Here is a 26,132-nt window from a genome sequence, read left to right on the forward strand (position 1 = left end):
AGGGAACAGAAGGACCTGCAGGGGTCAGGAACTTCACAAGGAGACCAATCGAGCCAAAAATAATCCAGGTGGAGGAGGGAGGTGCTGCACCAACCAAGGACCATGGTGAAGACCTAGACCCTCTGCTCAGATGTAATAGACAGGCAGCACAGTCTCCTTGTAGGCCCCATAATATGGGGAGTAGGGACTACTTCTGACATGGACTCTGGCTCCCACATGTTGATCACTTTGCCCTGGTGGGGCAGCCTTGCCAGGCCACAGAGGAAGAGGATGCAGGCAATCCAGATGAGACTTGAAAGGCTGAGGTCAGATTTTAGGGGAGGAGGGCCCCTCTTTTTGAATACTAGGGGAGGAAGGAGTGCATAGGAGGAAGGGTGGGTGGGACTGGGAAATGATGAGGAAGAGGGCTAAAATTGGGATATAAAGTGAGCAAATTAAATATAAAAAATAAAAGAAAGCTTCAAAAAAATCAAGAAACGAGTGTCTAGGCATTTCTGAAAACTGTTTTCACCAAGGAAGATGGGGGAGTGTTAACATTCAAATCCTACTGTGTAGGGGTTCAGTTTCAGGGGACAGCCATGAACGTAGATCTCTGAAATGTCACAGAGTCCTGTATAGAGTAGGCTAGGAACAAACCATTGGAATTGAGGACTTTGAAGGAGATTAGTATGGTGAAACCCCAGGGGCTTACAGATGGGGTAGACAGGAAGACCATGACATGGGAATCCACTCTCACAAACGCCTACAGCATAAATGGAATTCTAAAATTTTATATTTAATACAAGTTCACGTAATCAGAAAATGACAAAGAGAAGAGGCAAGCGAGACAGTAGATACGTCCAGTATCACATTCAAAGTCTGTCTATGAATTTTCAGGCCTTGCAGGATGCTAATCATACCAGCCTCCAACAAAGCAGAAGGCCTAGGGACTAAGCCATAGAGTTAGGTATATTTTCAAGGGAACAATGTTCCTAGGCAGCAACCATCATAGCATAGAAAATATTCACAATCTTCTAAACTGAATGTAAGCAGTTACACTATTTCTAACCAACAACGTATTTCTTTATTGTCATAGGCAATAAAAAATTATAGGCCACATTGTGCTACTTGTTAACCAAGTACAAATGAGCATTGAATTCTGTGGTTGCCGTAAGTATTAATGACATGAATATGGGCTTCTTTGTTTCACCTCTAATTAAGAGTCTTGCTACAAAGTATGGAATAGATTCTTGACAGAATATATTTCTTTGCATGTATGGCCTATGTCTAAGAGTCCTGGCTCCATGGCACATCATGTTTTGCATTTAAAATTAAAATATACATTTATATGATAAAGCGTTTTCTCTCTGGTGTCCCCACAAGCTGCTTCTCATTGAGTTAAGTACTTCTTCTGGGAACTGAGAATCCATTGGTTTCAAAAGAAGACCAGCACGTATATGAGAGTTGTAGACCATATTGAAAAATGAAAAATTGGACTCTTCATCACTCTTTCCCGAGAGGGAAAGGCTGTACTTAGCAGAGCCAAGGGGGAAAAACTACCAATGAAAAATACAGAAACCAGGAGCAGCAGGTAGAAGAATTAGTCATAGTTGTTCTGAAATACAAAAATTTACCTCCAATATTCTGCCAAAAAACACTGAATGATTTAATACAACATGTTATTTTAGCTTCACAAAGTATGGGTTTCTGAGACTTGCTTCCCTTTTTGCATCTTTTTTTAAGCTTTCTTAGTTGGTTCCAGTTTCCCAGCATATTTGTAGGGATCACATTTAGAGGCCCATGCCAGCATTTACCCACATGAGTCCTATTGACCTTGGTCAGAGCCACAGGGCAAAATCTCTACTCCCTGCTATAAAATGAAGTTGCTATTTGCAGCCATATTTTCATCTGGTTTTGCTATCCCACATATGAAAATAATTTCTCTGGAAGGATTGATTTACTTCTATTAATTATTATTCAAAAATATACCCTGAGAAACAATTGTAGCCAAATACCAAACAAATGAAAACAGATGGTAGTATAATCTAAAAAGAAGAATTTGGCCCAGGAGGGTAAGAGAAAAATATGTAATACAAACAGAATCTTCCTTAATTGCCTTCAGAAAGTCAACATGCAAAGCAACTTCTTCTTTTTTTATACTGCTCCTAGTTTTAAGAATGTTTATATTCAAAATGTAGGATATATAAAATTTATCTAAAAATTAGATAGTAAAAAAGAAATTTATGTTTCCTTGATCACAGTTTTTAGTTCCCTGTTAACAAGCTAAACTCAGGAGAATTTTACTAAGTGATTTGGGAAAACGGTAACATCTGAGTGATAAAAGTAAGTTTGAGAATTGGCTTGTTGCTTTTAAACTGAATTACTCATTAAAAGTTTTCCTTAGTATCGGGAGTTCAGAACAGTGTTAGAATGCCTACACAGCATACCTGAAGTCCTGGGTTCAATTCCCAGCACCGCTTAGTCATTAGGAAGCTGACAACTGTGGAGGATGTGTTCGGCTCATCTGTGTGTCCTCTGTCACAAAGACCAAGACAACTGGCTGACCTCATCTGCTCCCTTAAACAGCACATGTGGAAAGTTACAAGTTCTCTATCTGATGACAGGACTTTTCATCATGTGAGGAGGGGCTTCCTTTGTTCTCACTAAGACCCACTAAAAGGGCCCTGGAATGAGGGAGTGCTCTGGAAAAGGAGTCTTCCCCTGTGAAAAGTAAAAATGTGAGGTCAAGTTCACCAGATTTTAATCATTCCCAAATTCTCTGCCCAAAAAGCAAAGTTCAAGATCCCAATGAGAGAATGCACTTAACACACACACACTCAAGATCCCAATGAGAGAATGCACTTAACACACACACACACACACACACACACACACACACACACGCCAGCCCCTTCAGCACAGATTCCCCTCCACACTGAGCACCAGATGGAAACTTGAAACACTTGAAAAGGTGTTAGAATGGAATCAAACATCAAAGCTAAAGTGATTTTTACAAACAACACTCAGAATAACTAAATTTTCAAATCACTTTTGGCATATTTCTTTGGTCTCCTTCATTCATTTTGCCAGAAGTCACTGATTTAAAAGGTTATGTGAATGTATATATTTTCCAATGTATCATTTATAGAGAAAGTGCTAATGTAAATAAATCTTTGGAAAAACTAGGTTGCTATAATTAAAGCACAAATGTGGGTGTGCAGGAAATATTGTTCTTTTAGTTTAATACTGTCTTAAAAAGTTATTTACATGCATTTCAAATAAAAATATTTGTATGCATTAAATATTATAGCCATCCAATTCTCTCAGTATTGTACAAAGACATAACATTAACTAACTGTCATGTTGTCCTAAGTACAAAACTATAGGGAATGGCTGTTCTCTCCTGTCTTTACAATATTGTGTGTGTGTGTGTTTGTGTACATATGTATATGTGTATATATGTGTGTGTGTGCATATGTATATGTGTATGTATGTGTGTGTGTACATATGTATATGTGTATATATGTGTATGTATGTGTGTGTGTACATATGTATATGTGTATATATGTGTGTGTGTGCATATGTATATGTGTATATGTGTGTGTGTGTGTTTGTGTACATATGTATATGTGTATATGTGTGTGTGTGTGTGTGTGTGTGTGTGTGTGTGTGCGTATGTGTTGTACTGATGTGTGCAGGTGAACACTCCAATAAACACTAGTGCAGATTCCAGAGTGAGACATTGCCTTCCTCTGCCTTATTGCCCTGAAAAGGGCTTTCTGGCTAGGCTGTCCAGAAAACTCTCAAGCTCCACCTGCCTCTCTCTGTTCCTTAGTGCTGGGCTTGGTTAAAGATGCCAAAGGCCTGCCTGGCATGTTGGGTAAAAGCTGAGGATATGAACTCAAGTCTACATGCTTGACCCACTGAGCCATCTCCACAGTCTAGATATTTTAATGTTAATACACCAGAGTCTGGCCTGGCTTCCTGTGTTGACTGTTGGCATAACAGATAATTGTTTCAAACTTATAAGAACTTCTGCCTGAAGACTACATTACTATTGTATTGCGGTACTGGGTTGGGTCAGGTCCTCAAGGGGTACGCAAATTCATTCTATGTGACAGACGAAGATTGTACGCCAGGAAAGAAGGATGGCTTACTCAGACAGAGAACTGAAGTGACACCTGGAGAAAGAGGGAGCCGATGACAGTGTATGGCAGCCAGATCTGAGGCCAGGGGTCTGAAAGTATCAGTTTTCCTCGCCACTCCTCTCCAAGTGAACTTAGCAGAAATCTTAAAGGCCCCAAAGAGAGAGTAATGGCTGCAAGAGGACGCCAAGAGGGCAATCAACCTAGAGCTAAAGTAGTCCCTTCGTAATAGTTGCAATAACTTGGCAAGGAAGGCAAGAATCAATCCTTATTTTTTTTCCAGACAGGGTTTCTCTGTGTAGCCTTGGCTGTCCTTGACTTACTTTGTAGACCAGGCTAGCCTCAAACTCACAGAGATCCACCTGTCTCTGCCTCCTATAGTGCTGGGCACAACAGGCACCACCACACCCAGCAGATCTGCCCCTCTTTTCTAAATCAACCCATGTTTCCCCTGACCCTCTTTCACTGCTCTTCTCCAGTAATTTGAATTGTTAAGTGGACTAAATACAAGTTACTTATTTCCTTTGCCGCCAGACATTCTACCTGAAATGCAGGTTGATCTTTGCACATCCCTTCATCCCTCATTTGATAGGATTTATCCTTGAGTGTTCTGCTCCGCTCAGTCAGTGTGAAGTGCTTGCCATCAGGTATTTATGTAGCAATTTCAAAGAGCTTTTAAAGGCTAAAAGCTTATAATATCCAACAAACTACTAAAAATGACATGCGATTCTAAGACTGCTGGACAGAGGACCTCACCAGCCTATGCAGTTTTCATTTCCTGACCAAGGGCTTCAAAGTGGCTTTCAGAGCATGAGTAACAGCACAACCTATGAACAACACACGGGGAGCATGGTCAACCATCTTAATTTGAAACATTGCACACATATTTATTAACCACCTACTATGTGTTTGGTCTGATGCCACTGCAAGCCAGGTAACTACTTCTTCACTTATAAATACAAAAGTAAAGCCTCAAATTGACATTTGCTCCTCCCGAAGGTTTATTTGGTCTTCCATGTTCCCCTATCCTGAGCTAGTTCACCTTATGATTTGGCCATATTTGTATCGGCGTTGTCTCACTAAGCCCACTGGCTTATAATTGTTTAATTAATCCCCTCCTATAATAACAACAAAATATTCTTGAAGTCAAAAGCATTGTTTTATTTTACGTCACTGTGCAGCTAATTCCTCTGAACTGAAACTTTTCCTCCTAGAGAGGGACTCATAATTGTCAAGAAGCTCACACTGCTTGGCAAGGTTCACAAAGTTCAGGAAACTTAAAATGTTCACAAATCCCTCCTTATGGTGAAATATATATGGCTCTTCAGTTGAGCTGCAAGTTGGGCTAGGAGATAAAACAAACAAACAAACAAAAAGTCTTGGGCTTCTGTGAGTTGTCACTCATGACAGGATGGGATTTTCAGTGATGTAACTGTCCAAGAGTCCTTGTAACTGACCCATGCCCCAGTAAACTTATTGGTTCACCAAGACAGATGTGAGCAAAATCATTTCTTTGGCCTGTGGTGGGAGCCTTCTCTGTTTCTTCACATTTTCCCAGGAAAATGTATGCATTTCTGTTGTGTGATAAAATACATTGTCATGAAACAAATTAGCAGAGAAAGGACATATTTTAGTTGACAATTCCAGTCTACACCATCACTTCAAGAAACTAACAGTGGTAGGAACTTAAGACAGTCACACTGCATCCATAGCCAAGAATGGAAAGAAGTTCAAAACTCTGAAGAAAGAGATTGAAGATGACCTGAGAAGATGGCATGATCTTCCTTGCTCATGGATCGGGAGAATTAACATAGTAAAAATGGCCATCCTACCAAAAGCAATCTACAGATTCAATGCAATCCCTATCAAAATACCTACACAATTTTTAAAGACATTGAAAGTTCAATTCTGAACTTCATATGGAAAAACAAAAAAACCCAGAATAGCTAAAACAATCTTGTACAATAAAAGGTGCTCTGGAGGAATCTCCATACCTGATCTCAAACTGTACTATAAAGCAATAGTAATTAAAACAGCATGGTACTGGCACAGCAACAGGCTGGTGGATCAGTAGAATCGAATCGAAGACCCAGATATGAATCCACACATATATGGTCACTTGATTTTTAACAAAGAAACCAAATCCATTCAATAGAAAAAGGATAGCATCTTCAACAAATGGTGCTGGTCTAACTGGAGGTCTATGTGTAAAAAAATGCAACTGGACCCATATTTGTCACTTTGCACAAAACTCAAATCCAAGTGGATTAAAGACCTCAACATAAAACCAGAGACACTAAGTCACTTAGAAGAAAAAGTGGGGAAGAGCCTGGAACATATTGGCACAGGAGACAACTTCCTGAACAGAACACCAACGGCCCAGGCCTTAATGTCAACTATTAATAAATGGGACCTCATGAGGCTGAGAAGCTTCTGTAAGGCAGGAGACACTGTCAAGAGAACAAAGAGACAGCCTACAGACTGGGAAAAGATCTTCGCCAACCCTACATCTGACAAAGGTCTAATATCCAAAATATATAAAGAACTCAAGAAATTAAACACCACCAAACCAAATAACCCAATTGAGAAATGGGGCTTGGAACTAAACAGACAATTCTCAACAGAGGAATATCAAATGGCTGAGAAACACTTAAAGAAATGCTCAACCTCCTTAGTCATCAGGGAAATGCAAATCAAAACAACTCTGAGATTCCATCTTACACCCATCAAAATGGCTAAGATCAAAAATTTAAGCAACGCCACACGCTGGCGAGGATGTGGGGAGAGAGGAACACTCCTTCATTGCTGGTGGAAATGCAAACTAGTACAGCCACTTTGGAAATCTATCTGGTGCTATCTCAGAAAAATGGGAATAGGGCTTCCTCAAGACCCAGCTATTCCACTCCTTGGAATATACCCAGAAGATGCCCCAGCACACAACAAGAAAATTTGCTCAACCATATTCATAGCAGCCTTATTCATAATAGCCAGAACATGGAAACAGCCTAAGTGTCCATCAGTAGAAGAATGGATAAAGAAACTGTGGTACATATACACTATGGAATACTACTCAGCTATTAAAAACAAGGAATTCCCGAAATTTGTGGATAAATGGATTGAGCTAGAAATGATCATAATGAGTGAGTTAACCCAGAAGCAGAAAGAATCAAATGGTATATACTCACTTATATCTGCATACTAGCCCAAGGGGCATGTCCCATGAAAGCCTTCACTTACCAGGAAACTGGGACAGAGGGGAGGACATCCTATTGGGACTCTAAATGAGAGAAGCATGGGAGAATAGCAAAGTAGAAGGATCCAGAGGGTCCTAGAAACCTACAAGTAAAACATTATGATAGACAGATTTGGGCCCAGGGGTCCCGCTCAAACTAAGGCACCAGCCAAGGACAATACAGGTGGTAAACTTTAAACCCCTACACAGATCTAGCCAATGGTCAGAACATTCTCCACAGCTTAGTGGAGAGTGGGATATGACTTTCTCACGTACTCTGGTGCCCCACATTTGACCATGTCCCCTGGAGGGGGAGATCTGGTGGCACTCAGAGGGAGGACAGCAGGTTACCAAGAAGAGACTTGATACCCTATGAGCATATACAGGGGGAGGTAATCCCCCTCAGGAACAGTCATAGGGGAGGGGAGTAATGGGAAAATGGGAAGGAGGGAAGAATGGGAGGATACAAGGGATGGGATAAACATTGAGATGTAACAAGAATAAATTAATAAAATAATTTTTTTTTAATGGAAAGAAGTGAAGGGATGTATGTTTGCTTGTGCTCAGCCTGCCCTCTCTCCTTATACAGTCCAATTAATTATGTGTGCTGTGCACTTCAGCATGCTTTTATAAATGGACCTAAGTACACATTCACATGAGAAATGTAATACTAATAAATTTTACACGGTTTTGCTTTCTTTTTAGAGTAAGAGTTAACACAGGGTGACTTATTGGAAAGTGGACAGTCTGGGACGCTGTTGTTGTTTACCAAATTATAATTTAAAAACTTGTCCCTAATCACCAAAACTTTGTAAAAGCTTGCTTCCACTCTCACAAACTAAATTACCTGAGATAATTAACTCTATCATTTGCATATTCAGCCCATGGCTATTTAAAAAGCTACTTCAGTCATTATGTGGCTTTTCCATTTGGTTTAACACGAAATCCCAAGATAGCTTTAAAGTTATTTGGAGCTGTTCTCTTCAGCATAACTGTGAGTTCATTTATGGAAGTGAGATTTTTGTTGTTGTTGTTCTGTTTTGAAAATATTTTTCTCAGAAACCGAGAGTTGATCAGTAGGAACAGAGTGATGACCAACAGTCTCTTAAAGAGCCCGGGGGGGGGGGGGGGGGGGCAGGGGGAAGAGAAAAAGCCCAGGAATTTGGCCCAGGTGTTGTTGGAAAGGGTGACTAACAGCTGAAAAAAATGAAAATACCAGTTGTAACCCCAGCCTCCATGTGTCTGTTTGTTGTAATCCTGGGGGTAGAGCCAACGGTCTCACATATCCTGAGCAAGTGCTTCTTCGCTGAGCTACAGTCCCAGACTCTTATTTTATTTCCTTTTACTTGAGAGAGACTCTAATTAATTTGACCAGTGTGGTCTTGAACTCATTCTTTTCCAAGATGGCTTTGAATTTATGATCAAATTTCTGCCTTTGAGGATTCTGGATACTTGAGATTACAGCCTACCACCAACAGGTCTGGTCTGTGTGTTCGGCTTTTGAGACAAGGTCTCCACATGTTGCCAAAGTTGGCCTCAGAATATGTCAGCTCTTGCTCAGTTCCAAAGCCTCATATTTCACCCAGGTAATGGACAGACCTTTACCATTGCCCACTATGGATTCTTAGCATCACCCACCAAGTATTCTTAATATAACCAACCAGAGTGCTCTTAACATGGTCTAGAAGATGTTTTTAACACGGCCTACCACGTGTTTTCAACATGGCCTACCAGATAGATGATCTTAATATGACCTACCAAGTTTTATTAGCATGGCCTGCTGGGTATTCAGTAACCAGGCCCCAAGTCTTTCTCATTCACATTTATTTAGTCACTTACCTTCAGACATATAGTATCTCAGCTATTCCTCAGATGTCCAGGACCCTACCCTCTCTCACAATTTTTTTTGTGTGGCACTAAATCCTTCAGCAGTTCTTTCTCTGATATGTTGACCCCCACTACTCTCCTTAAAACATGATCCAGCTCCAGACTCCAAGATTTCCATCTCAGTCTTCCCATGAGCACCCTTCTTTCCTGTTTATCACCCAATTCACTCAACTATTATGTCTCTTCTTCTGGCAGAACCTAAATGTCCAGAGCATGTGTTTGCGGTCACTTTTTACCATCTTTAATCTACAGCAGTCAGCCATTCTCAGCTCACAGTGGGCACTCAGAACATATGTCTTAACCCTGACAAGAATGAAATACAGCTCAAACTGCAGAGTGACGGAGTAAGGAGTATTACTAATTGATTAATTTATAAGTCAGTACATCTAGTACCGTGTTAAAAATTGAGAAATATAACAACCCAGGAAGGGTGTTTGTCAGACGCATCTGTGACAGCTTGGACTTTTGAAAAACTTGTCGATACTATTTTGTAAAGTTCAAAATCATGCCATACAAAATAATAATTTTATATAAATATAGGACCTTACATTTTTCTTATGTGTATAAAGTGACTCACATAAGAATCTTTATAAGCACATAAATAATAATGATAAAATATAAAAGCTAGACCAGATGCTATGTGCTTGATGGTGTTACAGCTGCTTCAGCAACTACTACAAAGCAGTTCTTAAAAATCCAGCAAAACTATCTGAAACCATAGGTGCATCTTGAAACATAAAGTTAAGTACAAAGATTCATAAAACTATATAAAATGTGAAGCTATTTTTATAAATTTCAGGATAAGCAACATTAGCTTGTATGTTGGCTTGTGCACACATACTGTTGACAAGTCATTCTCTATATAAATAATACTATGTTTACACGTATGAATAAACATGTATGTAAGCATTTCTGTGGATATGTAATGAAACAATTGCTCCAGTTTGGTGTGAAGGCAGAATACTTTGTTATATGCATAATAAATATATAACTGTGTACTTAGCTACTGAAATATTGGAATTAAAAAAATGAAGGGAAAGAACTGCAATGCCCATAGCACTGTTTTGTTTACTTTGGAAACAAGTGTTTAAGCGCTAATGACATAAACGGTTGGATATTCAGTTTTCTTTTTAAAGTTCTCAGACCTTTGGCACCCAGATTTATGTCCATTGATTTATCTCAAATTCTGTGGCTTAGAAAATAGACTATTTTAAAGATTTTTTTTAAATGTATGAAAGAAGCATCTCAGTTCGTCTTTGAGAACCAAATTTAGAGACTGGTTTTGATATCTTTCACCTTAAATGATAGGTGGATTGTTGAGACACAGCTGAAAGGGGGGAGAAAAAGTATTAGGAAGAGGTATTGTGTCTGGCCTCCTCATCCATATCACACACATCCTTACAAACAACCCAATTGTGTCGATTTTCACATTTTTCCCAATGAAACACAACCTGATATTTACACTTGGTCTTCCTCTCTGATTTACCCCAGTTGCCTGGATGCAGCTAAGAATGTGGATAAAGTGATGTGTGGCCTCAAAGTTTTTAAGGAGGCATTTTCTTCTACTGGGCACACAAAATGTTTGGAATGAGGTTCTGATAAAAAGTGTGCTTAATTCCATTGCATGACACATTTTGATATATTCTTAATGTATTCCTTTTCCTAACAGCTCTCCTCCAAAGTGGAGGAAAAGCAGAATGAGCAACAGTTGGTGTTGGACGGACACCGAGTTCCTGTTTTTAAATCTCCGCAAAATGCAGCAGAGCAATCTAAAAGAGCAAGTGCCATGGCTGCTTTCTTAAAAGAAACTATGCCTTCTCGGCAGCTTCACTTACTAGACTCAACATATGCAAATTACACAGCACCCCAATTTGATTACAGCTAGTTTCAAAACTGGTTAATACACAAGTATTAGATCTATCCGTTTTTTCATTAAATGTAGATCCTCACTAGTCAACACTTCTTTTGAAATTATTTAAAAGTTTTGTATTCAGCATCAAGATTTAAATATTTAAAATGCTTAAAGAGCCTATTCAGCAATATTCTGTGAATCAACCATGGTTTTATTATTTCATTTTGACATATTTTTATGTTAAGCCTTTGCCCTGACTTTCCATAAGTACTTTAGAAATAACCAAGCAAATGTGAATTTGTCTTGTCATTAGATGTCAAATAATTTTATGTCCTGAGGATGTAAACTGAAAAGGTCTCTGCTTTGCTTAAGCCATATTTGTACTCAAATGCAAAGTTACTAAAATTAATTCTCGTTCTCCATAACTGCATATTGTGATTCACGTTGATCTCTTTTTATGAAGTCATTTTTATCTGAGATGTAAAACAATGACTGTGTGTGTGTGTGTGTGTGTGTGTGTGAGAGAGAGAGAGAGAGAGAGAGAGAGAGAGAGAGAGAGGTCTTAGATTTGTATTCAAGAAGAGAAGCTAAAGTAATTTCAGAGCATTAAACTCAGATTAAAAACTTCCTATATCTGGAAATTTCTTTTCAAAGGAGTTTCGCTTTCATGTTTGCCCAAGGCTGACTTCTCAACAAATTTCCCCCCATGACTTTCCACATGGGAGATCGCCAGTGTTTGTCTTTGACATTTTACCATATTCATCTGACCCACTGCCGCTCAAGGACACTGTCTTTTGCCCACAACTAAGCCTTAGCAGTGTTTGTTCTTTAAAGCATACAGACTGACTTTCCATTCAGTCACACAGGACACACCTTTCCCCTGTCATGTCCTTGGGGAAAAGGCACTCTGTCTCTTCACTGCCTTTTTAATCCTCTGAGAAATCATTTGTTAGAGGATGAGTTTTGAACATTGTTCTTCTGGGTCAAAACTCAAGGGTTTTTAACACTTAACATGGGAAGAACCCCACTCAGTCTTACAAATAAAATAAAATAATGGAAAGCTTAGTTTAAAAGCCCAGAGGGAAAACAAGGAACTCAGATAATGGAAAAGCCAGAGCAGTAAGAAATAAAGGGAAACCCCAGAGAGGAATCATAGTAAAGAGAAGGGTGTGTTGCCATTCGCAGAATATATACATTTTCTTTTACATATCAAAATATTAAGTCCTTTGATATGTTCCCAAAATATGGGAATTCAAAATTGACTCTTCCTCCCAAGTTCAGGCATTGGCACTCCACCAGCTTCCGCCCCTAGGTAACATTAGCTATCGAGGCACTTGGCCTTTCTTTTCACAGCATGCAGGAGTCACAACACAGACATCTCTGCCCTAAAAACAAATGGATACTGAACTCTGAATAAAACATGCCTCATTCATCTCCATCCTGTCCTCTTTCTTGGCCTGTTGTTCTACAGGCCCCCAGGCATTCTGCATCCCAGGTTAAAAGGAGGATGGACCAAGGAGATGACTTGAAAAGCACCAATTCACTAATGGAAAACTTAATACTCTTGCTACCTGGAGTTCTTTCCAGGACCACAACTCACTTCTGAACTACGTTTTCTGGATTTAATCATATAACTGATGTTTCTGAAATATTTTGTTTTATTTCCTGAGCAAACCTGCCAACTAAAATGGCTTATTTCTAAAAGAAAATGTGGAAAGGTCTTAGTCAAGTATAGGATGCTCCATTTGGACTTCTAAAAGGCCATTACATAGCCACAGTTCTTTACATACCTGTTTTCTTGCTCCTACACACGGAGCACACTTGGTAGGGTGGGAAATTTGTCCCATTTTCCAAATCAGCTGTAGTCACTTACTAAATGACATGTAAAGTCACTGGCACAACTGACAAGAGACAAAGGTCTCCTAATGTTTCATTTGGAAACATTTTATGAATGTAACTAGCAAAGCTTGTTAATTAAGCCCTTGTTATAGGCCAGATGCTTCCCATTGCCCTGTGGTGCCCTCTGTCCCATCCCCAGCTACACATAAACAAATGATGAGCCACCTCTAAATACTACACAGAAACATTAAAGTTTACAATCGGAAGCCACACTACTGCAATGGAAACTGAAGCTGGCCCTGTTGTTGACTTATTTACCCTATTGTCTGTCATTTTTATTGGCTCTGTTTGACAACATAATAAATTCCATTTTAATTTCACTAAACCATCAGGTTCACAAGTACAGAAACATCCCACATTTAAAAATCATCATTTCAGCTCCTACCAAAATGTCTAGAAATAGTAGCCACTGAGCTGCATTCCAGGGGATAAGCCAGTGGTGCCTCTCTGCCCACCAACACCCACTCACTAAGCCAGTGGTGCCTCTCTGCCCACTGACACCTGCCCACTATAGTCAGCATGAGTCAGCTCTACCTTAAGATGCTATTCAGCGCTGTTAGAGAGGAGACAAGCGCTGTCAGTCCCTTCTCTGCAGCGTCTCTCAGCACCTTACTAAGCTTCTGCACTGACCTCTTGCCGCCTTCTGTGATGCTAAATCTTAAATGACAGAAGCATTTACTGTATATGAATATTTATATTGTATTTAATCCTGATATATTTAGAACTTTTTTTTTTTTTTTTTTTTTTTTTTTTTGGATTTTTGAGACAGTTTCTCTTTATAACCTTGGCTGTCCTTGACTCACTTTGTAAACCAGGCTGACTTCCATCTCAGGGATCCACCTGCCTCTGCCTCCCTGAGTGCTGGGATTACAGGTGTGCGCCACCACACCTGGTTTAATCACACACACGGCCTATAGTCCACGTTATAATATCTCTTAATCTGACTTTGTTACTCATTAAAACACTTGTCAGGGTTAAATCACTTGGAATCTGTATTTTGCTAACTCTAATATTAAATACTATCTCTTAAAAAGGAAAAAAATTTCAAATTAAAAGTTTCAAGACAAAACCTTCTTGCTTGAGTGTCTACCTATTCATTTCACACTCTTGAAAATACACACATGTAAAAAAAACTATCAAATTTGCTTTCAAAGGAAAAACCATCATTGGACATTTATTAAGGATGAGTGAGGCAGAGTTAGCGGACTAAAGGACAGAGATCATGACTGTCCTTCCTCTGTGAGAGGCTTACAGCAGGACAGGAAAGGGCTGCCACGCCAGGCCCTGCGTTCTATAGGCTCTCTTGGTTTATCATAAATCGGTGACTAGTTCTCACAAACAAAATCAAGGAGAAATCCATGCATCAAAGGAAAGAAAGATAGAGAACTCCTTCAATATGGACACTCTCTGCAAATCAAAAAGAAACAAAGTGGATTTTTTATGAAATAAATATATATTTGATTCAGCCATTAGAATTTTCTAGTTGCTTCTTTACAGCAGTTTGTATTGTCTTAAGTGCTAAAAATAGTCATTGTAAAATAAAATTATGCAAGATGTTCACTGATTGAGTCTGGAAGCAAATAACAAATTATCTGAATTCTATTCTTATGTATTTATTTATATATCTATTATATATTATTTATATGTTGATCCTAGGGAGGACTCAAGCATAGTGACCATCCTCAAGAATAAAGATGATCCACATTTCCACTGTATCTCTCCTGTTAGCTTCCAAAGGCATGTGTTTTTCAAATATGGAATCTCTGGGGGAGATTTCAATAGTATTGTCAAACTTGGTTACTAAGAACAGCAAAACAAACTCGTGTAGTAAGTGTAGGTCAAAAGATATTTGGAATTAAAGATCTTTTAGCTGTAGCTCAGCTGGTAAAGGGCCTTCAGCATTTACAAATCCCTGGGTTCGATCCACCAACCCTGCATAAAGCAGATGTGGTCGCAGACACCTACGATCTCAGTGCTCCAGGGTGGAGACTGGGAAATAGCAAGTTCAAGGTCACCCTTGCCTACACAGACCTTCCGAGGGCACCTTGGGCTACATGAAACACTGTCTCCAGAAGAAAATCTTTCAAAGTGATGAGGAAACTTGGAAAAAGCTTCTTACTTTGTTGATTCTGGGCTCTTCTGGGGGAAATAATTAAAGGACCCTTGATACTCCAAAAGTAGGCCCATTCCATAGTTAGTGGGACAGGTCTCTGAGGCCAGCAGTGATGCCAGCATGCTGAGACACTCAGTGGTACTATGAACACAATAAGCAACCAAAGGTGTTTACTGTGTGCGGTGCTGTGTGGATGCTTTTTGGATAACACTGTTCACAAACACAGTTTTGAAGGACAGAAAGACACTTCGGCCTCTGCAACCCTTAGAAACAGCTCCAACAAAAGCAAAGTGCACTTGCTAGTAAGAAAATAACTGCATCTAATATACTAACAGGATTCCTTTATAATTCCCTTCTCATGCTTAAAGAAAGCTTCTCACGGGCCCTGTCAAAAGGAGGGTCTCTTTAGACAATTTGCACAGGGTGCTTATGTCTAAAACTCTTACAGATGAAAAAGCCTCATGAAGACATGGTCCTTAAAAAGGAGCAGGTTGACTGCCTTTGCCTACTGTGAACATGAGAAACGGGATTTAGAATTCAATCTATTATAGTTCCTTGAAAGAATTCTCTTTTCCTTGGTATGAAATAGCACAAAAACTCGTTAGGAATAGCTGAATATAAAGTAGGAATTAAAAGGGATATCCCATTCTTTTCAGATTTAGCTTAAATACATTTATGTATACAAGTTTTGAGCAATATTTTTAGAATTAATCCATAGTAATGGAATAGCGTGGAAAGCCACACGGAAAGCTCTAATTTGGGAGTGGGAGAGAAGGGAGGGCTCTGTGGGTAGCACGTCTTCTGGCATTGGCTCTTCCTGCTGGGAGGGGCTGTTCCCACTGTAGTTGCTGTAAATACAAATTTAGAGGATTCCTCTCTCCTTGTCTTACTAGGTGAAAGCTCAGGCCCTACAGAGGAGAGTTTCTTGGCACATTATGAGTAATTAGCCACTGAGATTTTCCAGACGGAGCCCCTTTAATTATCTTCTCTTTCCTAAACATCCAGTTTTCGCATTTCTGCCCGTAGCTGCCAGGCCAACCTCCGTCTCGGTGAACAGTGGAATCTAGTAGTTGGCATCCACGGCATCAGTGAGCAATGACTTCAGACCTTCCTCTCTAGCCCCAAAATCTCTGCAGAAGCCCAAGCAGGCCCGGCTGAGGCCTGCCAATGTGACGTTTGCTTAACTTCTCAGATATAGGCTGACAGAAATCAAACCAACCCCTGAAAACAAAATAAGAAGAAAAAAAAAAAGCCTCTCTCCCCTCTCACCCAAGAGCATGTCACAGCCATTTCTCTTTCTTGCCCCTCTGTCTGTCTATATCAGAACTAGGCTTGCCCTTATCTGTGGGCATCAGCACAGCCCTGGCCATTACTTCTATCACAGCAATAAGAAGTCTTCCTAACTGCCCCGCCCCAACATCGTCTCTGGTTTGCACACTTCACCTTCTGCCCTCAGGACTTGCTTCTTGCTGCTTTTCTGATGCAGAGCACTGTCTCCATGCCATGGCAGGGAAGGGGCCTTCCCCAAGACTTGGGCAGCTAACAATTGCTGGAAGAGTGATCTCTTTCCTCCCTGAAACAGCCGCATGTAGGCTATATGTTCTCCTGTGAGTGACCCGTTAGCAGCCCTACCCAAAAATCTTCACTTTCTCCAAGCTGCACTCGAGAGGAGCCATTGCGTCCATCTGTCTGAGATGAAGAGATGTTTGTTTGTCTCCACAGAAAAGTTCATCCATTCTCAATCATGCAAAGCTGGCTCGTTTCACTGCATCTTAAATGTACAAACCTAGTTCTTTCTCTACCACTTTACTGTTAGTCCAAATCCATGGAACTGTCTTCACCCCAGTCTCTGGGTGACTGGCTTCCTCATTTCATCCATAGATCCTCAGATGCTACCTCCTCTAATGGATTTCCTTTAACCATGCTTCCAAGCAAAGAGTCATTGTGTCCCCTTACTTTTTTTTTTAATGTAACTGGGCTCTACTCAAAGTAATATTACTTAATTTTACCAACTTTTGATTTAGGTCCCTGCTAGAATGTAGGTAGCTTGTCTTCCTATGCTCTGTCTCCAGTAACAAGAACAATAGGTAGCATATAGAAGACAAAAACGAACAAAATAGTACATTAAAAAATGAAAGAAAATGTGTTATGTTGTCTAAGATCTTAGGGGACGCTACATGACTAACTTTCTCAGCACAGCTTTTGTCTCATCACCTCCTTACCTCGGTAAATAATGTGTGTCTGGCTTTGTATCTGCATGTGTGCATGTGGTTATTTTTGTATGTGTCTATGGGTGTATTCTTTGTGAATATGTGCATGCATGTATGTAAATGTGTATGAATGTTTCTGTATTTGTGTGTGAATACATACATGGGTGTGTATGTGTGTATTGCATTTGTGTGTGTGTGTGCGTGTGAGTGCACATGTGAGTGCTCACATGTGCAAGCTCTAAGAAGGCAGCTTTGTGTCTAAGGATCTCCAGGAGTCCAAATCAAGAATTGCAAATAGTGATCATGATTTATTCTAATGCCAGTGAAAACGGATTTCTCTCCTTTCCGCTAAAGTTCAAGTTTCCAGGAAAACTAATCACCAATGTTTGTTCAGGCTGCTGATTTACATAGAGAAACTGAGACATGCATCTTCAACTAGATAGATAGATAACAATACTACATTTTATTTTTCAAGACTGGAACTCAAAAGTCTTGAAGTGACTTTCTGGAGTAAGCAAAAGAAAGTAACTATTAACCTAACACGGGAAACCCACTGGCCACAGTTAGAGTGCATACTTCTCAAATACAGCACACACATGGACTTGTAGATGCCAGCATCTCCTTACAAAACTGAAAAGACAGAAGGAGTTCTAAAAGAATACACAAAGCGTGTTCTGACTGTGTGTGTGCTTTGTTCATAAACAACAGAACGGAGTGCACAGAAAGAGCCAACTGTGCCTACAGAGAACACATTATTTTATGTACTAAGGGCTTTTCAGTATCCTTGTCCAACTTTGTTTTCTCAGATGGGAAGGGAGTGGAATATTCAATTACTTTTTAATGTTCAAAAATCAGTCTCAGTAAAATGAAATCAGTGCGGTCACCATGAGCCCTCTTCACATAGGCACTTTGTTATTTGCCTCCCCATCCCAGTAACTTTAGCTTGAACATTGTGTATGAAGCATAACCTTTGGTGGTGACTGACTGCAATGATTCTGAGGAGAAGTAAAAAAAAAATGAATAATTTTATCTGTAAGCATTAAAACGACACCAAGCCAAACCACCATGCATTACCCAGAACTGTCCTCCCTCTGAACTCATGTGTCGATAGTGATCCGGAACTGTTGGAGCCAGTCTATGCTGTAAAAGTCCACACATATGTTCCTTAACTTTCTTGGTTATGTGCAAACATGCTCACCAGAAGATGACAGTATCACAAGTCGAGCATGCATCGAATGGATTTTACCTAATGAACACCACAGCTCAGCAACGCCACACCCTGTACAATATTAGTTGACCCCCCAGTGATGGTGTGGTGAGCTGCGAGGTGCAGTTGCTGATGGTATAGAGTGTCACAGAGCTACCATAAAACACATATCACTAGCCTGTAGGATAAGAAAAACTCCAAATTTGAATTGCAGGGTCTACTAAATGCATCCTGCTTTCCATGGCTGTATATTCAGAAGGCCGTTATGAAAACCCTGAGAGGGTTGTCTGTCTGTCTATACAGATGCTGTGGACTATAACACAAGTGTGTTCAACTTCTCACAAAATTCATGTACATTCATATCACAATAGATAAATTATGGCCAAAATATTGCTCATGGTTAGGTATCCAAAATGTGTACTCCACATTCACAGGATTTAACTCTTATGGCACAAGCTCTCTTTCTTTCAGGAATCAGTAGTGTTTTCTCAACATGCCTGGTGAGAAATTGGGTTCTCCGTAGAACAGGGTCCGCAGTGGTCCTTGGGAACTGAGCACTGTTCAGTTATTCCCTCTGCATTGCTGTGCAGAGTTGAGCAGGCTCTTGAGGTACATGTTCTTTGACAAATGCAATAGAAAAAAATCTTTAGGTTTCAAAGGCAAAGGCCAGTTTCACGTCAGTCCTCTACTCTACATGTGTGCTATTACCATGAAGAGAAATGTGACCAAGGACTTAGGAGAACCGAAAAGCACCCCTCTTGCCATCTCCAAACAAGCAGCTTTCCAGTGAAACTGCTTAAGCAACTGAATGACTTTCATGTGATGGTGAAAACTCTGTCACATGTAAGTTTTAAGAGGGACCCTTTGAAGAAGTACTTTAATGCTAAATAAAGGAATTTACTTAAAGGTAAAGAAACATAAATAAACTCCTAGCAGTTAGTTAATTTGTGTATTTACTTTATTAAAAATAACCTTAAACGCTCTATATAAATACTAATTAGTTAATTTGCAGATTTACTTTAATAAGAAAATAATCTTAAATATTCTATATAAATAATAAGCCAAAAAGTTTCTGTCTGTGTGGAGATCTGGAGGTTTGACTCAGGGTAGAATGGAGCTGGGACATATGCTGAGGTAAGTAGTTAACAGTTCTGTTAATTCTTTCTCCTGAAGCACGAAATTGGCTTTTGGGTCTACAGTATCTTAAGAAAAAAACCTAAACCCCTGAATCCAGGTGGAACACTTTATAACAAAACTGAATGATTTAAAAGGAAAGACTGCTGTCCACATGCCGGATTAGTGTGGGTAAAATAGACATAGATTAGAAACTAATATATGAAAATAATGGAAAATTTTGATCATTTTTGTGCTGAGGTGACTAGAAAACACTCACAGAAGAGGGGACTCAAAATGAGCCACTAAGAATTTTCATCTGAACACAATGTCAGGTGCCTTGCTCTTCTTCACATGGGGGGTGGGGAGGGCATGTAGAGCATCTGACCGGGGAGGGCATGTAGAGCATCTGAATGGGGAGGGCATGTAGAGCATCTGAACGGGAGGCATGTAGAGCATCTGAATGGGGAGGGCATGTAGAGCATCTCAATGGGGAGGGCATGTAGAGCATCTGAACGGGGAGGGCATGTAGAGCATCTGAACGGGGAGGGCATGTAGAGCATCTGAACGGGGAGGGCATGTAGAGCATCTGAATGGGGAGGGCATGTAGAGCATCTGAACGGGGAGGGCATGTAGAGCATCTGAATGGGGAGGGCATGTAGAGCATCTGAATGGGGAGGGCATGTAGAGCATCTGAATGGGGAGGGCATGTAGAGCATCTGAACGGGGAGGGCATGTAGAGCATCTGAACGGGGAGGGCATGTAGAGCATCTCAATGGGGAGGGCATGTAGAGCATCTCAATGGGGAGGGCATGTAGAGCATCTGAATTATGGAAAAGACACCAAGTTATCTGCGGGGAGATTTTAGGGAATAATTTCCTGGCTTTACACTGATAGACAGTATTCTATCTTGACTATCAAGAGACCAAAGAGAGTTTAAGCTTTTGTGTGTGTGTGTGTGTGTGTGTGTGTGTGTGTGTGTGTGTGTGTGTACATGTATGTGTCTATGTGTGCACATGCTCAAAGTTTCATGCATAAGGTCACTTCAAACACACACTGTTTGCTTAGCCACATAATAGACACCTTAATGTCTTCCTTTTCTGAAGCAAGGCACAAAAAGACTCTTTCCAACTTATTTTCAGCACCATCTCTAGGGGCAATTTATATACCATGAAAAATCCTGGCAGTGTACCTGGTTCAGCTACTCATGTAACATGCTTTAGAATGGAGGAAGTTCCTCATCCTGAGCAGTGCGTAATTCATGTTATGCATTTACAACTCATCTAATCCAGCTGCCTTTGCAGTTTGCTTTAACTCAGTCTCACTGAGTATCTTTTCTGCTGTTGAAGTTTCCTGCACCTTCCAATAACTTTGAATGAGATCAAGTTTGCATCCAGGAAACCAAACACATTATCTATGAATTAGCCAATGCTGAATGCATGTCAAGAAACACCAGTCAGGAAATATGGCTCCAGAAGATAAAAGTGCTTGCTGCTCTTCCGGAGGACTGGAGATTTGTCCCCAGCAGCAAAATTGGGCAGCTCACAACTGCCTGTAGGTCTAGCTACAGGACGCTCTACATCCTTTTTCAGACACACAAATATACACATAATTCAAAACTACATAAGTATTCTAAAAGGAAAGGAAACACCAGTCTTGCATATGGCGATTTAGCTCTATCCTTCCCAACCCTCTTTTTTGAGACCAATTTCCAAGATTTGGGCAGAAAGGGGGCTTTCAAGATAGCCCTGTAGATTAATTAAGAAAAATTCTCCAAGCCAGATGGGCTAAGCTTGATCCCAGGGCACAGGAAGTGGTGATTCTCAGTAGTCTTCTGAGCTCCACATGCACACCATGGCATGCATAAGGCAAAGGGACAAACACACACACAAATGAAATGAAACACTTAATGTTTAATTTTTTTTTTTCATTTTGGAAGCTGCTAACCTGCACTTCCAGTATACTCAAGTAATAAAGTTTATTCCTTCTCAAGTCTCTGATGGAGTTGAAGATTAGATAGTTTAGTCTTACAATTAGTTTTGTAGGGGTTAATATGTTTTTAGTCTAGATAGATGTTTTAAGTAGATAGAGATGAGATATGATAGATACTGATTTTTATTCAAAATTTTAGATTCACCAAGATAAGAAAGATGTTTATAACCAAGTCACTATGAATGTAACATTTATGTAATTCCTGATTGTTTCATGGTTCTTCTTGCTGTATGTAGTTTATTTTATTTATGTGTAATAATATAAATGTATATGTAAAAAAGAAATATAATTTTAAAATGCAAAAAAACCCTGTAAAGGAAGAAGGAAGGAGAAAAGACATTTGTGTCTCTTTCCCTCAAGAGACTCCTTGGCATTTCTGCTGTTCTCCTGATCACCCAGGCTCGCTGTAAGCCTGCTGCATGAAGCGCTGCTACAGGAAGTGGGCTGACAGCAATGACATCACCCACAGGAGTGTTAGGATTTCAGGTCTGCTCAATCAGAATCCAGACTCTAAAAGGATCCACCCTCCCCCAGTGATTTATAAACACCATAGAGTTTAAAGCACTGTGGCAAAAGGCTTATGTCAGACTGGTATGCTTTCAAATATGATTTTTAAAAATGCTAGAAAAAGTAAGGTTTTATGAGAAGTGGAGGTGGAGGAATCACGAGATAGCATTATCATCGGACATAGCAGGCACTGTGACTCCTGTGAGGAGCGCCCGAAGCCATCCCACTTGACACATGCGACACGGTCATGTTCAAAGGTTAGGCCAGTATAACACAGGACTTTGAACTCTGACAGAAAAAGAAACAAGACTGGCATTATGAATATATTGCCATTGTGCCTACATGTGCGCACCAAAATGGAGAATCTAAGGTAAGCATACTAGGCTAACAAAACTGAGGTCAGTGAGATATGCTGCCAAACCAAAAAAAATAAAAATAAAAATAAAAATTAAAAAAATGAGGACAATGATAGATGGAGACCTCTAGCCTGCACACCCTCATGCACACTTGTGCATTGCACACATGTGCAGGTACACAAACATGTACAGAAACTTCTGACACATACACACATACACACACACACTAAAACCTTTGCTGATTGTTATATAAGAAATCAAATTGGAAATCTAAGAGAGTCTTCTTATGCCTCTTCATGTGTCTATACTGAAAATCACATAAGCCACCAGGAACAGCCTCATTAGATCACATGAGTTACCAAACACCGTACACTTCCATGCTGTGATGATAACAGAATCCATTTCTAGAGCTGCCACTTCTGTGTGTGCTTCTCCATTAATTTCATCTCAGACCTCCTCCCTCCTGGCTTTTCTTTCTTGCCTCTTTCCACAGCCACCTTTCTCTCATCCTCTCAGCAGATGCTTCGCTGTGTAAACAATATAGAAAAGTCTCCACATGTTTCATAATGGAAGTGTTTTGCTTTGTGTGTTTAATGGTCACCTAATGTAATATAAACACATTTGCTCTATTATTATAAATAATTATTATAAAAATATCAATTTTCCATAAAATTTCACCATTTAAAGCTTTGTGCCAATGCAATTTTTAAACTACATAAAATTAGTTGTATACAGGATTTTGTTGTTGAGAAATATGTTTAAGTGGTTATTCAAAGGTTTCAGGAAAATATTTTACATTCATGTTAAATTCTGTGACAAAAGTAGAATAAAGTTACAATTCAATGATAAAACGAGTGTTACAGATGTAAAGCAAGGCTGGAGATATTGCTTAGTCGCAGCAGTGTCTGCTTAGAGCGCACAAAGCTGTGGGTTAGCTCCAGAGCAGTAAGTGCATACACGTTCACACACACACACGCACACATGCACACATACATACCCATAATCCCAGACCTAGGGGAAGGGAGGAAAAGAAAAGGATAGCGAAAAGGAGAGGGGAAGGAAGGATAGGCATAGGGAACTAAACAGGGAATGCAGAGAACATAAGATTACAGGCCATTCTAGGTGCTCATCGCACAAACTGTTGAGGGCTTGAGCAGAACAAAAGTGTGGAATAAGGCAGAATTTCCTTTCTTATTAAGCTAAGACCTTTGCCTCCTTCTGCCTTCAGATATCAGAGTTCTTTGTTGTCAGGCTGCGAGATCCTTGAATGTACACTTGCTCACGCCTTCATGCCTCTCAACCACAGCTTCATTCCAATCTATTGGCATGGCTATTTAAAAATACCTATGCTGGGTAGTTTATAAAACAAAACAAAACAAGACATACTTCAGACAGTTCTGCTGTTTGGGAAGTCTGATATCAAAGTATCAGCAGGTGGAATGTCTGGTGAAAGCTCAGGTCTTGCTTTCAAAATGGCCACCTCTTTCTGTAATCTCCCAGTGCAGAGAGCAGAGTGGAAAGGGAGTTCTGGGTAATTCCCTCCAATGCCTTCACAACAGCACTAACATTTTCTCAGGGCAGAGACCTCATGACTTGGTCTCTCCAAAAGACCATATTTCCGCTTACTCTCTGCATCAGACATTAAGTGTTCCACACAGCTCTTGGAGGAGACACGTTCAACCACAGAAGACTGGTTCTTACATCATCAGTTGTTGATTCTCAGATGTTCAGATGGAGGCTGAGCTCCATCACTAGTTCTCCTGGCTTGACAACAGTTGGATAGACAGCAGACCATGGAGTTCCTGACTTCCTCATAGCATGAAGAATTTCCATAATAAATCTATTTAGATATGACTAGATATATAATATGAATTATTATATTTAAAATATTACTATATCTTATATATAATCACTAACTGAGCCTGTTTCTCTGGAAAACTCTGGTTAAAGAAGATGGATTCCACTCAATAAATGTAAAACCGTAGTTTAAATTATATTTTAATTGTGAACATTTGCCGTATAACAAAAATTACAGCATTTGTTATCAACAAGTTTAAGGTAAAAATTGCAAGCCTGACCTAAACAAAATGAAGTAAGCATTTAAAATTTTCTTCCCTGTTCAGGCAAAAGTCACTCACTAGTCTAGAGACAAATTCTTCACAGGGTTGGTCAGGAGATTAGACACTTGGATGATGTTAAGTCTGTTGTAAGCTGCCTCCCATGAGTTTCCTCATGAAAAGCAGTGCAAATAAATAAATAAGTTAGTAAGTAAGCAAGCTAAAGAGCATGGTCTCGGTTTTATGGAAAGCGATTGCAGGACACAGCAGCACAGAGTCTGTCAGCCCACACAGCCCACAGGAATGCTGTTAACTGACAGCATCACCAATGCCTTCGGAAAAAGGCCTCTTCGTCCTCACCCTTTATTTCTTTACCTTAAAAAAGTTGTGTGGGCGTATGAGTGCATGTGAGTGTGTGTTAGTGTGTTCACAGGTCAGAGATCAGATGTCAGGGGACATTTCTCCAGAGTCACTCGTCTCCTGCCACCTTGTGAGGTGAAAGGATTGAACTCAGGCTATCATGGATGCAAGCATCATCACCAGCTGAGCCATCTCAATGGCTCTTCTTATACTTTCTAAGGCAATTCTTAAAATTACCTCCAAAAGTATTTTAGTGGCACCGAAGGCTCTCATGCTGTTACTCGTGTTTCTAACTAGGACATGTAACCAGCCTAGATGTCAATCAACAGATGAATTAATTTTTTTTAATTGAGCAAATACATAATGGAACTTTTGTTGAACTGTAGAAAATGAAAATATGACATTTGTAGAAAAGTAGATGGGACTGGAGATCATTATTTTAAGCCACATAACCCAGTTTCAGTCCCGCAAAGACACGGAAGTTGTCGTAGATGACCTTGGTCGGCGTGCTAAGCTAAGCAGTTGGTAGTTCAGGAGGCCTTACCGATGACATTTAGTGAGTGGTTCTACTTCTCATGATTTACGTCTGCCCCAAACATGGGAGCATCCTCAGAAGCAGCAGAGAAGACACTTACGAGTCACCCTTCCAGTGAGATCCAATTTTTCCGTGATAGTGAAAATACCTGTGGACTTCACAGCATCCTCGTCACCGGCATCACCCTATTCGACGCTGGCAGATCTCTGGCTTCTTAGAAGATGAAGATGCATCCCCATTGGTCATATTGCCTGTTTGTTCTCAGTATGACTATGCTGTGAGACTTTCTGGAGTTGACTACACAATTTAGGTAAGTAAAAGGGCCATTTACGGCAACAGTGGCTACCTTGTCAGACAAGAAGGCAGTCCCGGAGACCAGGTGCCCAATATGGCCCGATCCAAATCCTTTCATTCAAACCCTTACAGTTGCATTGCAAGGAAGAAGCTAGCCCAGCACAAGAAGATGTGGCTGCCTCTGGCACCAGGAAGCCTGGGGGGAGGGGGAAGCTTGCCCTGAACATCTGTTACTTCTTGGTCTGAGCTCTGACATAAATCTAGCATACATATGACCTCTGCTTTCAGGTAGCTGGTCTTATATCGTTCATGAAATAAAACTTCGATCAGACTTAATGTCAGCTTCCTCTTGTCTGCACATGCATCAGTCCAAGGGATGCAGAATGAGATGCGA

The 26,132-nt window shown here is 40.1% G+C and overlaps 1 protein-coding gene across 2 annotated transcripts in view; it reads left to right on the forward strand.

Moving 5' to 3' along the window:
• Fubp1 (far upstream element binding protein 1) overlaps positions 1–26,132 on the forward strand; it is a 909,332-nt gene that overhangs the window by 273,667 nt on the left and 609,533 nt on the right. The gene's annotated exons all lie outside the window — the stretch shown is intronic.

The sequence above is a fragment of the Acomys russatus genome, chromosome 23 (assembly GCF_903995435.1).
Source record: "Acomys russatus chromosome 23, mAcoRus1.1, whole genome shotgun sequence".
NCBI classification, from domain to species: domain Eukaryota; kingdom Metazoa; phylum Chordata; class Mammalia; order Rodentia; family Muridae; genus Acomys; species Acomys russatus.